General features: G+C 39.5%; 1 long non-coding RNA gene across 1 annotated transcript; it reads right to left on the bottom strand.

Moving 5' to 3' along the window:
• Positions 1-2,226: 2,226 nt before the first annotated feature.
• On the bottom strand, positions 2,227-10,931 carry LOC133976936 (uncharacterized). The gene is made up of 3 exons (XR_009924891.1): positions 10,807-10,931; positions 4,264-4,344; positions 2,227-2,275 (listed from the first exon to the last, which is right to left on the bottom strand). It is a non-coding gene; the product is annotated as an uncharacterized LOC133976936 (long non-coding RNA).
• Positions 10,932-11,436: the final 505 nt, after the last annotated feature.

Genomic DNA, 11,436 nt, shown 5'->3' with positions numbered 1-11,436 from the left:
GTTTATATGCTGCTTTTTCTGCATTTTTCTGTAATATTCTACATTAAAAAGATGAAGGGCTTCACAGAGTGGTTGCCACGCATACCACGTAATCACAACATCCCTGCTTCGAGTCTGACAGAGGACCTTTGTTGCATGTCGTTCCGTCCTTCTCTCCGTCCCTCTATCCTGTCGGCATCTATGCCAGCTACTTTCAAATAAAGGCAAAAACGCCCAAAAACATATATATAAAAGATATATAAAATGTATTAAGAAGAAAGGCATCCACACATTTAATAGGTGCTCCAAAATAATGATATTTCCACATCATGTCTTCAGATATTATTAACCTTCGTGTCGTCCCCCCGGATCAAATAGACCCCGTCTGTTTTGACTGTTCCTTCTTTCCTACCTTCCGTCTGTCCTTCCTCCCTCCTTCCTTCTCTCTTTCTTTCCTTCCTCTCTCTTTCCTTTCCTTCCTCCCTTCCTTCCTTCCTTCCCTTCCTTCTTCCCTCCCTCCTTTCTTCCTCCCTTCCATCCTTCCTTTCTCCCTACCTTCCTTCTCCCTTCCATCCTTCCTTCCTTCCTCCTTTCCTTCCTTCCTTCTCTCCTTCCATCTTTCCTCCCTCCCTCCTTTCTTCCTCCCTTCCATCCTTCCTTTCTCCCTTCCTTCCTTCTTCCTCCCTTCCATCCTTCCTTCCTCCTTTCCTTCCTTCCTTCCTTCTCTCCTTCCATCTTTCCTTCCTCCCTCCTTTCCTTCATTCCTTTATTCCTTCTTCCTCCCTTCCTTCCTTGACTCGAGGACAACAGGAGGGTTAATTTAGTATTTAATAAATCTTTTAAGATTCAGGTAACTTTTTTTCTTTACATTGTTTTAGACTTTCAGCAAAAGTACTGATTTATAGAATGAGTTATATATAAATAAATATACAATTGTTATACATTTCTTTCTTTTTTCAGCCATGCTAGCATCATGGCTGTAGAGATGAGAATATATCTATTGGTGCACTGCTTTGATCCAGACTGAAATATCTCTAATTGATCCTCTGACTTTTCATTCAACAGGTCAGAACTGAGTTTCTCCAACATTTTAGTTTATGAGCAAATACCTGAAAACCTTCAGCTGTACTTTATTGTTTACTGCTGATTATTAATATTAACACGCTAAACTAAAAATAATAAACATGGTCAACATTAAACCATAAACTGCTGAGTCTAATTCAAGCCTCAGAGGTGTTAACATGGCTGTAGACTCTTCAGTTTGTTTAAATTGACTTTTTTTTTATATTCAGAATTTGTTTTGATTACTGAAACTTTATTGACTTCTTTTGATTTTATTTGACATTTTAGTCTGTTATACCCTGCTTTACTGTATATTAATACTTAATTTGCCACCATCTAAGAAGTAGGAGGAGAAGGAGGAGGAGAAGGAGAAAGAGAAGTAGGAGGAGAAGGAGGAGGAGGAGGAGGAGGAGGAGGAGGAGGAAGAGGAGAAGTAGGAAGTAGGAGGAGGAGGAGGAGGAAGAGAAGTAGGAGGAGAAGGAGAAGTAGGAGGAGAAGGAGAAGTAGGAAGAGGAGAAGTAGGAGGAGGAGAAGGAGGAGAAGTAGGAGGAGGAGAAGTAGGAAGTAGGAGGAGGAGAAGGAGGAAGAGGAGAAGGAGGAGAAGTAGGAGAAGTAGGAGAAGTAGGAGAAAGAGGAGAAAGAGGAGTAGGAGGAGAAGTAGGAGGAGGAGGAGAAGTAAGAGAAAGAGGAGTAGGAGGATGATATGTTTTAATTGGTTTCTGGGTTGTTGTTGTTTTTTTGTTTTTTTGTGTGTTTTTTTTACAGTTTTAGCTTTTTGAGCTGAAATGATGCCACATAAACAAAGTTATTATTATTATTATTATTATTATCTTGCTCTCACTGTCTGCTTTCACACTAAAGTTAACTTCTCCACAGTAAAATATCTGATATATTATTGACTTCACTGGTGACATCCTTGGCTGAAATATTCATTTTATTGTGTAAAAATAACTTTTTAAGTCTTGAATACTGATATTTTTATCGTCCTGTAACTTCCAGTATCCTCAGACTCGGTTTAGTTGATGTTGTTGGTCTCACTTCCTCCTCTGTGCTTGTCACAGCTGATGTTTCCTCTGATTATTGAAAATAAAACAAACTGAAAGATCCTGGTTTCTATTTATGCTGGAATGAGCTCAGTTCACTCTGTCAGGTTTTTATTCAAGAGGAAATGAAGAGTGAAAATACCTGGAAGTATTCAGTGATGAAGGAGCCAATCTCAGTTTTAAGGAGCCACCTGTAAGGACATAAAGAGAGGAGGAGGAGGAGGACGAGGAGGAGGAGGAGGAGGAGGAGGAGGAGGAGGAGAAGTAGGAGTAGGAGTAAGTGGAGGAGGAGGAGGAAGAGAAGTAGGAGAAGGAGGAAGAGGAGGAGGGGAGGAGGAGGAAGAACAAGAGGAGGAGAAGTAGGAGGAGGAGAAGGAAGAGGAGAAGGAGGAGGAGGAGGAGTAGGAGGAGAAGTAGGAGAAGGAGGAGTAGGAGAAGGAGGAAGAGGTGGAGGAGGAGGAGTAGGAGAAGGAGGAGGATAAGTAGAAAGAGGAGGAAGAGAAGTAGGAGGAGAAGTAGGAGTAGGAGAAGGAGAAGGAGGAGTAGAAGGAGGAGTAGGAGGAGGGGGAGTAGAAGGAGGAGTAGGAGGAGGAGAAGTAGAAAGAGGAGGAGGAGAAGTAGGAGGAGAAGTAGGAGAAGGAGGAGTAGGAGGAGGAGAAGGAGGAGTAGAAAGAGGAGTAGGAGGAGGAGGAGTAGGAGTAGAAGGAGGAGTATGACGAGGAGGAGAAGTAGAAAGAGGAGTAGAAGGAGGAGTAAGAGGAGAAGTAGGAGGAGGAGTATGAGGAGGAGAAGGAGGAGGAGGTGAAGTAGGAAGAGGAAAAGGAGGAAGAGGAGAAGTAGGAGAAGGAGGAGGAGGATGAGGAGTAGGAGAAGGAAGAGAGGAGTAGAATGAGGAGTAGGAGGAGGAGGAGAAGAGGAGGAGGAGGAGTAGGAGAAGGAGGAGAGGAGTAGAAGGAGGAGGCGGAGGAGTAGGAGGAGAAGTAGAAAGAGGAGGAGGAGAAGTAGGAGAAGGAGGAGGAGAAGTAGGAGGAGGAGAAGTAGTGGGAGGAGAAGTAAGAGAAGGAGGAGTAGGAGAAGGAGAAGGAGGAGTAGAAGGAGGAGTAGGAGGAGGAGGAGTAGAAGGAGGAGTAGGAGGAGGAGTAGTAGGAGGAGGATGAGGAGGAGGAAGAGGAAAAGAAGGAGGAAGAGGTGGAGGAGGAGAAGGAGAAGGAGAAGGAGAAGGAGAAGGAGAAGGAGAAGGACAAGGAGAAGGAGAAGGAGGAGAAGGAGGAAGAGGAGAAGTAGGAGGAAGAGGAGGAGAAGGAGGAAGAGGAGAAGTAGGAGGAGGAGAAGTAGGAGGAGGAGTAGGAAGAGCAGAAGTAAGAGGAGGAGGAGATGGAGGAGGAGGAGGAAGAGGAAACATGGCGACAGTCAGACTTCCTTCATGAATTCATCACCAACATATTTACAGTGAGGGTCAAACAGGAGTCACAGAAGCAGGTTTACTGAATGTTCTCATGTAATCATTAAAATCAGGATCATAATCTGATGTTAGATTAGTTGTTTTTTTACTCTGCAGCATCATTAAGATAACTCAGGAAACCTGCTTTCTCGTACTCTCCTCTAGATGCATCGAACAACAGGAATAAGTTAACTCTTACATACTGTTCAGGGTCAAATTAACCCTCCACACATTTTGTTTTAGCTGCACTTTTACTAATGAGACCCACAGATTGCAAAAATGGAAATAAAATGCACCTTTTTAAAAATTTAGAATGTGTGCAGCTGATATTTTTATATATGCAAATGTACAAATTCAACCTGCATTTATTTATTTATTTATTTAATTTTCTCCTTAATAAGTGAATAGATTACACTCAGTCTGCAGCTTCTTTATGGATTAATCCAACATTTATTAATGATCGATGGGGAATTAATGAATGTGAATTGGTTTAAAGACTAATTATGAGTCAGAATATGAACAGTATGTAAAAGGTTAACAATAATACCAACATTAACAGCAGCTGTGAGGTCACTTACAAAGATAAATGATTAAAATAACAGTTCTTATAACCTCAATGTGCAGAAACAGAGCAGTAATAACATCTGCATTAATGTATATAGTTATCTGAAGCTGAAATGTGTTGTTTTGTATCAAAAATGCAAATAAATGAAGATAAAAAGGAGAAGTTTTGCTCACCTGATGCTCTCATTTAATGTGAAGAGCTCGTTATTCTGCAGCGCTCCTCCTTGAAACACCTTGATCACAGCTGATTGGACACTGAGGACACACACACACAAACACACAGAGGAATACAGGTGAGGTCAGAGGTCAACTTCTTCTAAAATCATGCTTACATGCCTGTAGAGAGAAACATGATCTAATAGTTAGTTCACCTGGTTGTGTGTGAGTTTGCATGATCAAATATTATTTATACTTTAGATGTGTGCTGATTCTTTTTAAAGGCATGTTTCAGTTTGAGATATTTAGATGCATTGTTCCTTTAGTTTCATGCCAGTAATTTAGTTTTTTATTTATTATGGTACAATGTAAGTTGAGCTTAATTAAGCAGAATCTTGAAAGTTGCACAAACACATACGTGAAAAACAAGCGCTCCTCCTCACCTAATTCTCCATTATTAGATATATAATTTATGAAATGTGTGTTATACTATACAGTTGGTTATGATGAAGACTCCTTAAGCTGAGCTATGGATGAAAGCTCTGAAAAAAGCATGTAAGTGGACCATGAGTAAAGCCCAAAAATGAACTTTCATGCTCTACTCTTCTATACATTAGAGCGGATAATTATCTAAGTAGTCTTTCTGTCTCATGTTGTAACTTTAACCTCTCAGTCATCACTCTAAAAACTTATCTAATAAAAAAAATGTCACATTATTACAACTCTGATGTTCTTTTATCAGTTTCATGTGATCCAATGAAAGCTTGATTTTCTCGCTCATAAGAAGACAAAACTTCTTCTTCAGCTTCACCAATAAAAAGGAAACTCTTTCATCTTTTTTTAGTAATACTCTGGAGGTGTTGTCAGGTCCTTGTGTGTGTGTGTGTGTGTGTGTGTGTGATGCTCCTCGTTTGTGACTCAGCTGGTTTTTGAGAGGAAGTGGCCCCGCTGCCACCTCCACTTCCTACTAAACATCCTGCCTGGCGCTGCGGAGAAGCAGGAAACAGACCGCCGTCTCAAAGGAGCTGTGAAAGTCCAAACTGCCAAAAAACCTGAATAACCTCGACACGCCGAGCTGAAGCAGCGTGTGTGTGTGTGTGTGTGTGTGTGTGTGTGTGTGTGTGTGTGTGTGTGTGTGTGAGGCTGATTCAAACTTTTATTTAAAACCAGGAAATATCTGCATCCTAATGGAGCAAATACAAGCTCCATTTTCACTCTCATGACGCACCTGAAGGGCTTCAGATCGGCCCAGATGGATTTTTAAAGGTGTTTATAGTAGTTTTTTCCTAAGTTGTTGTTTTTAAATGAGTGTGTCTTATTTTGTTTTTTTGCGTGCATGCTCAGTCAGGTGAGCTGTTGTCGATAAAAACGTCTGAACATGGTGAAAAAAAAAAAGCCACATCCTACGGTGTTGGTGGTGAAGGCGGTCTGCACATTGTTTTGTTTCGTCTGAGCCACACTTCTAAAAATGTCAATACCAAGAAAAACATGATATGAGTTCAACCAGCTAAATATTTAGCTTATTTTAAATGTCTGTGAGTGTTTTTTTTCATCTTTGCTGTTGAATTGTTTAATCTTATTCTATTGCTTCAAATAGAAAACACTTTGAGCTGCATTGTGTGTATGAAAGGTGCAATATAAATAAAGTTATTATCATTATTATGTTGTTTACATCTTTCCTGCCATCAGACTGTTTGATGTGTGGAAGTCATGTCTGTGGTTTATTTTAGACTGTGTGCTTTTAGATACTGCAGGGCATTTTTTGCACACTAAGGGCCTGATTTACTAAGATCCCAAATAAAAAGGTACTAAATTGCGGGCACATTGCAATAGATTGAATGTTTCGTTATTGTGCGTTTTGCAGGTGATCTACTAAGAATAACTAAATGAAAACAGGTGCAACAGGTGCAGACAGCAGTATTTAAATGAGGGTTTTGTGTCTTAATGGAGAGTTTGGACGAGCAGAAAGCTGCAAGCTCAAAATGAAATGTGATCAGGTTCTAGTGGAAGAGGTTAACTAATATATTGAGTTATAACAAAAACTAATATTACCAGAAAAACCCACATATGGGAGAGTATTAGTGACAAAGTCAATGCTGCTAGTAAAACCACAAATATTAACACAGGTGGAAAAACTCCATCCTGTGTGTATTCTGTCATTGTGTCTCCATCTCCTCGTCTCCATGGTAACAGCCGGTTAATACCTGTCCTTCAAAGGTTTTATTTATAGACGCAGTTACTCCTCCCTGTATTTTGCACACTGAGGTTAAAACGTCTCATATTACATTCATTATGGTAAACGTACTAAATGGACAGCGCGTATTATCTTGCACAGTTGAAAGATGCAAACCTCAGTTTTTTATTATTATATATTACATATATTAGTTATATTGGTACAACTTTTGTGTATTTTTTAGTAATACGTTTTTATAGTTTTTTCCCCCATTGGACAGTTAGAGATGTGTTTCTATGTGATGTGACATGTGAGGATGTAGCTGCTCACAGGTGGGAAGTAACTAAGTATTTGTACTTCATTTCCAGGTATCTGTACTTCACTTGAGTATTTATTTTTCTTACATTTTTGTACTTTTACTCCTTACATTTGGACACAAATATCTGTATTTTCAGAGTATTTTTTTTAAACATGTTAACACTGACAGTTGCCAATAAAGTTGGAATAAAATATTTTTTCCCTCTTTCCATGAAATTATTGTGACAATGTGATGTCTTCTTGATGGATAAAGTGTAAATATTCTCATTGCACCTGATCAAAAGGTGATTACTGATGTGTATAAATAGAAAATAAAGAGAGGAATGTGTCTGAAAACTAAATTATTCCAACTTTATGGGCGACCGTGTATGTTCTGTCTGAGATTTTGACTGTAGGTTGTAGGCGTCCTTTTTTGACGGTAAAAATTCACTTTTACTTTTCACTTTTGTACTTAAGTTCATTTCAGAGCCTGTACTTTTTTACTTTTACTTGATTATAGGAGTTGAATCAGTACTTCTACTTTTACCAGAGTCTCTATACTTCTACTTAAGTACATAATGTAAGTACTTCTGTCATCTATCTATCAATCAATCAAAATAATTAAAACTATTACAAGAGTTTCTGATTAATTTTCTGTCATTCAACAAATCATTTCAGCTCTAAAACATTAAAAAATAGACTCACATTTCCCATTTTCCGTCTGTAACTGTTACTTTATGAATGAATAGGAAATAACAAACAGGTGACCCTTTAACTCCTCTCGTCTTCTTTCCTCCTGGTTAAAAGTGACCCAGTTTGGTTTGACGTATAAAAGCATAAAAGGTATAAATAAACACCCAGTTTAATGACTTCATTCCAACTAACTACCACAGGTTTCACACTTATTTATATAAAGTTTAGTCAATAAGCCTCATTTAAATGAAAGTTAACCGCATTTTTTTGGAGTTAACGCCTCTCAAAATTGACCTGAGGGCAACAGGAAGGTTCAATTCTCTGCTTAACACACACACACACACACACACACACACACACACATAGATTATAACCTTTATTTAAAAAGGCAGAAGAAACAAAGATCAAAGTCGCCATTAAACTAATCTGACCTTTAACACAACCGGTTCTCTTTGCAGTCTGGAAAACATGAGTTAGCACTTTGTTCTTCTTTTGTAAAGCTGATGTTTGGACCCATAACACACACACACACACACACACACACACACACACACACACACACACACATACACACACACACACACACACACACACACACACACACACACACACACCCCCCAACACACGCCTGTATATATACACACACACTCTCACACACACACACACCCCCCAACACACGCCTGTATATATACACACACACTCTCACACACACACACACACATACACACACACACACACACACACACACACACCCCAACACACGCCTGTATATATACACACACACTCTCACACACACACACACCCCCCAACACACGCCTGTATATATACACACACACTCTCACACACACACACACACATACACACACAGACACACACACACACACACACACACACACACACACACACACACCCCCCAACACACGCCTGTATATATACACACACACTCTCACACACACACACACATACACACAGACACACACACACACACACACGCACACACACACACAGACAGACACACAAAGACACATACCCCCCAACACACGCCTGTATATATACACACACACTCTCACACACAGACACCTGTACACACACACACAGACACACACATACCCCCCAACACACGGCTGTATATACACACACACACCTGTACACACACCTACAGACACACCTACAGACACACCTACACACACACACACACCTACACACACACACCTACACACACACCTACACACACACACCTACACACACACACACACCTACACACACACACCTACACACACAAACACACCACTGTGTCCTAAACACACACAGAGATGATATCAGTGCTCAGTGTTGAAGGATTATAGGATGGGAAGAGAAACCACATGAAGACAAGCTGATAACATCTGAGGTTCATACTGAGAGACGTTAGCTTCTCTGTTAGACGTTAGCTTCTCTGTTAGACGTTAGCTTCTCTGTTAGACGTTAGCTTCTCTGTTAGACGTTAGCTTCTCTGTTAGACGTTAGCTTCTCTGTTAGACGTTAGCTTCTCTGTTAGACGTTAGCTTCTCTGAGAGACGTTAGCTTCTCTTAGAGACGTTAGCTTCTCTGTTAGACGTTAGCTTCTCTGTTAGACGTTAGCTTCTCTGTTAGACGTTAGCTTCTCTGAGAGACGTTAGCTTCTCTGTTAGACGTTAGCTTCTCTGTTAGACGTTAGCTTCTCTGTTAGACGTTAGCTTCTCTGTTAGACGTTAGCTTCTCTGTTAGACGTTAGCTTCTCTGTTAGACGTTAGCTTCTCTGTTAGACGTTAGCTTCTCTGTTAGACGCTGCTAACGAACATTGATCCAGATTCAACTCATTAACTCATGTTGAGATTTTAATGTTGAGTATTAAGTTTATTCTGTCTGAGTCTGTTTTATCTCTAAAGGGAAAAAACAGCTCGGGGAATAATTGCTTCATTCATATCATATCTGTAATTGTTTTCATATATTTAAGGTCAATTTTAATAATGATAATAAAAATGGGAATATCTATTGCAGTAGTTTAAACATTATGGATGTTGTGTACACATACATTCATATTAAAATGTTATACTAAGTGATTTTGGCACTAGTCATCTGGTGCGACTATTTTTTTTATCTTAAAATGTATTTATTTCCTTGCCATGCTGAACTTTTTACGTTTTCAGTGATGTAAAGTGTTTAGAAACAAACTATTTGCATTTCTTTTGAGTTTTTGTAAATATTGATCTTATATTTCCTTCTTTCTTTCCTTCCTTCCTTCTTTCCTTCCTTCCTTCTTTCCTTCCTCCTTCCTTCCATCTTTCCTTCCTTCCTTCCTTCCTTCCTTCCATCTTTCCTTCCTCCTTCCTTCCATCTTTCCTTCCTTCCATCCATCTTTCCTTCCTCCTTCCATCTTTCCTTCCTTCCTTCATTCCATATTTCCCTCCTTCCTCCCTTCCTTCCCTACTTCCTTCCCTTCTTCCATCATTCCTTCCTTCCTCCTTCCATCTTTCCTTCCTTCCTTCATTCCATATTTCCCTCCTTCCTCCCTTCCTTCCCTACTTCCTTCCCTTCTTCCATCATTCCTTCCTTCCGTCCTTCCATCTTTACTTCCTGTTTCCTTCCTTCCCTCCTTCCATCTTTCCTTCCTTCCCTCCTTCCATCTTTCCTTCCTCATTCCTTCCCTCCTTCCATCTTTCCTTCCCTCCTCCCTCCCTCCCTCCCTCCCTCCTTCCTTCCTTCCTTCCTTCCATCTTTTTAAAGGTCCGGCCCTCATCAGATCATATTGGACTGTATGTGGCCCATGAATGAAGATGAGTTTGACCCTCCTGCTCTATACTATCAGGCTTGGATCACTTTTTAAATGAGTCTGAAGTGAAGTAAGACTCCTTTAGCATGTTTCTGCTTGTGATTCCACCTCATCTGAAGTAAAAACAGCTTGAATGAAACTCAAAGTGTCTCCTTTAAAATGATATGAACTTCAACAGCTGATAACTGTAATACAGCTGTGACTCAGGAAGGTTCATCATATCAACATATCATCTACAGACATGGATCCTTTCAAAGATCATGAGTAACCTTTGCTACCTTAGTGAGAGGTGCCGACTAAAGAACAATGGCAGTTTAAAAACAGGTGTGAGACATCCTGTTTTTCTTCTTCTATTTAACTGTCGATGTTTGAGTTTGATGTAATAAATGAAAAAATAAGAAATGCAGAAGAGGAAATGACTAAAAAAAAAACCTGTCATTTCTGTTTCTGCTTTAACACTTTAACACTTCAACCAGTACAATGGTTTTTTTTAACTTGCACATTATTGGGTCTTTAAATATTTGCAGAGCTAACAGGTGAAGACAGGTGAGTAGAACTTTATTCTGAAAAACCGTATTGAAGGACTTCCTGTCTTAGTGCAGCTGACCTGTTCCACACGCTGGTATTGGAGATCTGCAGAGAGGGGCGAGCTGGCGTGGAACCGGGCGAGGTCCGACAGAACCGGAGAACTCATAAACCGAGGTCTGGGACGCCGGAAAGATCCCATCATGCACTCTGGCTGCTGAGGAGAGAGGGAAGAAATAAAGTACGTCATGAAGCTGTAAGAGATGTGAGCTCTGTGAACAGCCGAAAACATATTTATTTAATCTGGCTTCTAATTAGTGTCAGTATTTTTACTAAATGACTAATTATATTATTTTATTTGTATATTTGCTGTTGTTTTCTTTTACTGTATTTTCTTATTTTTCTCTGTAAAGCACTTTGAGCTACATCTACTGTATGAAACCTGCTCTTTAAATAGTTATTATTATTGTTAGTAGTAGTATTTTTATTATTATTATCATCATCACATTGTAAAACAATATTAAGGTATTCAGGTAATCTGATTACAAACACAGAGACTGGGAAGCTTTTCTCATGTGTATCAGTTAACTGGAGATAAGTTGAAGAAAATATATGATATAAACATTGTTTTAATGGTTAAATATTATGTTTAAAATACACATATTTAAAAGAATTACCACATTATTCCTCTTTTCAAAGAATGAAACGGACT

This window comes from Scomber scombrus, unplaced genomic scaffold, assembly GCF_963691925.1.
Source record: "Scomber scombrus unplaced genomic scaffold, fScoSco1.1 SCAFFOLD_439, whole genome shotgun sequence".
NCBI lineage: Eukaryota > Metazoa > Chordata > Actinopteri > Scombriformes > Scombridae > Scomber > Scomber scombrus.
The sequence above is the reverse complement of the archived record's forward strand: the minus strand, read 5'-3'. Positions and strand labels throughout refer to the sequence as shown.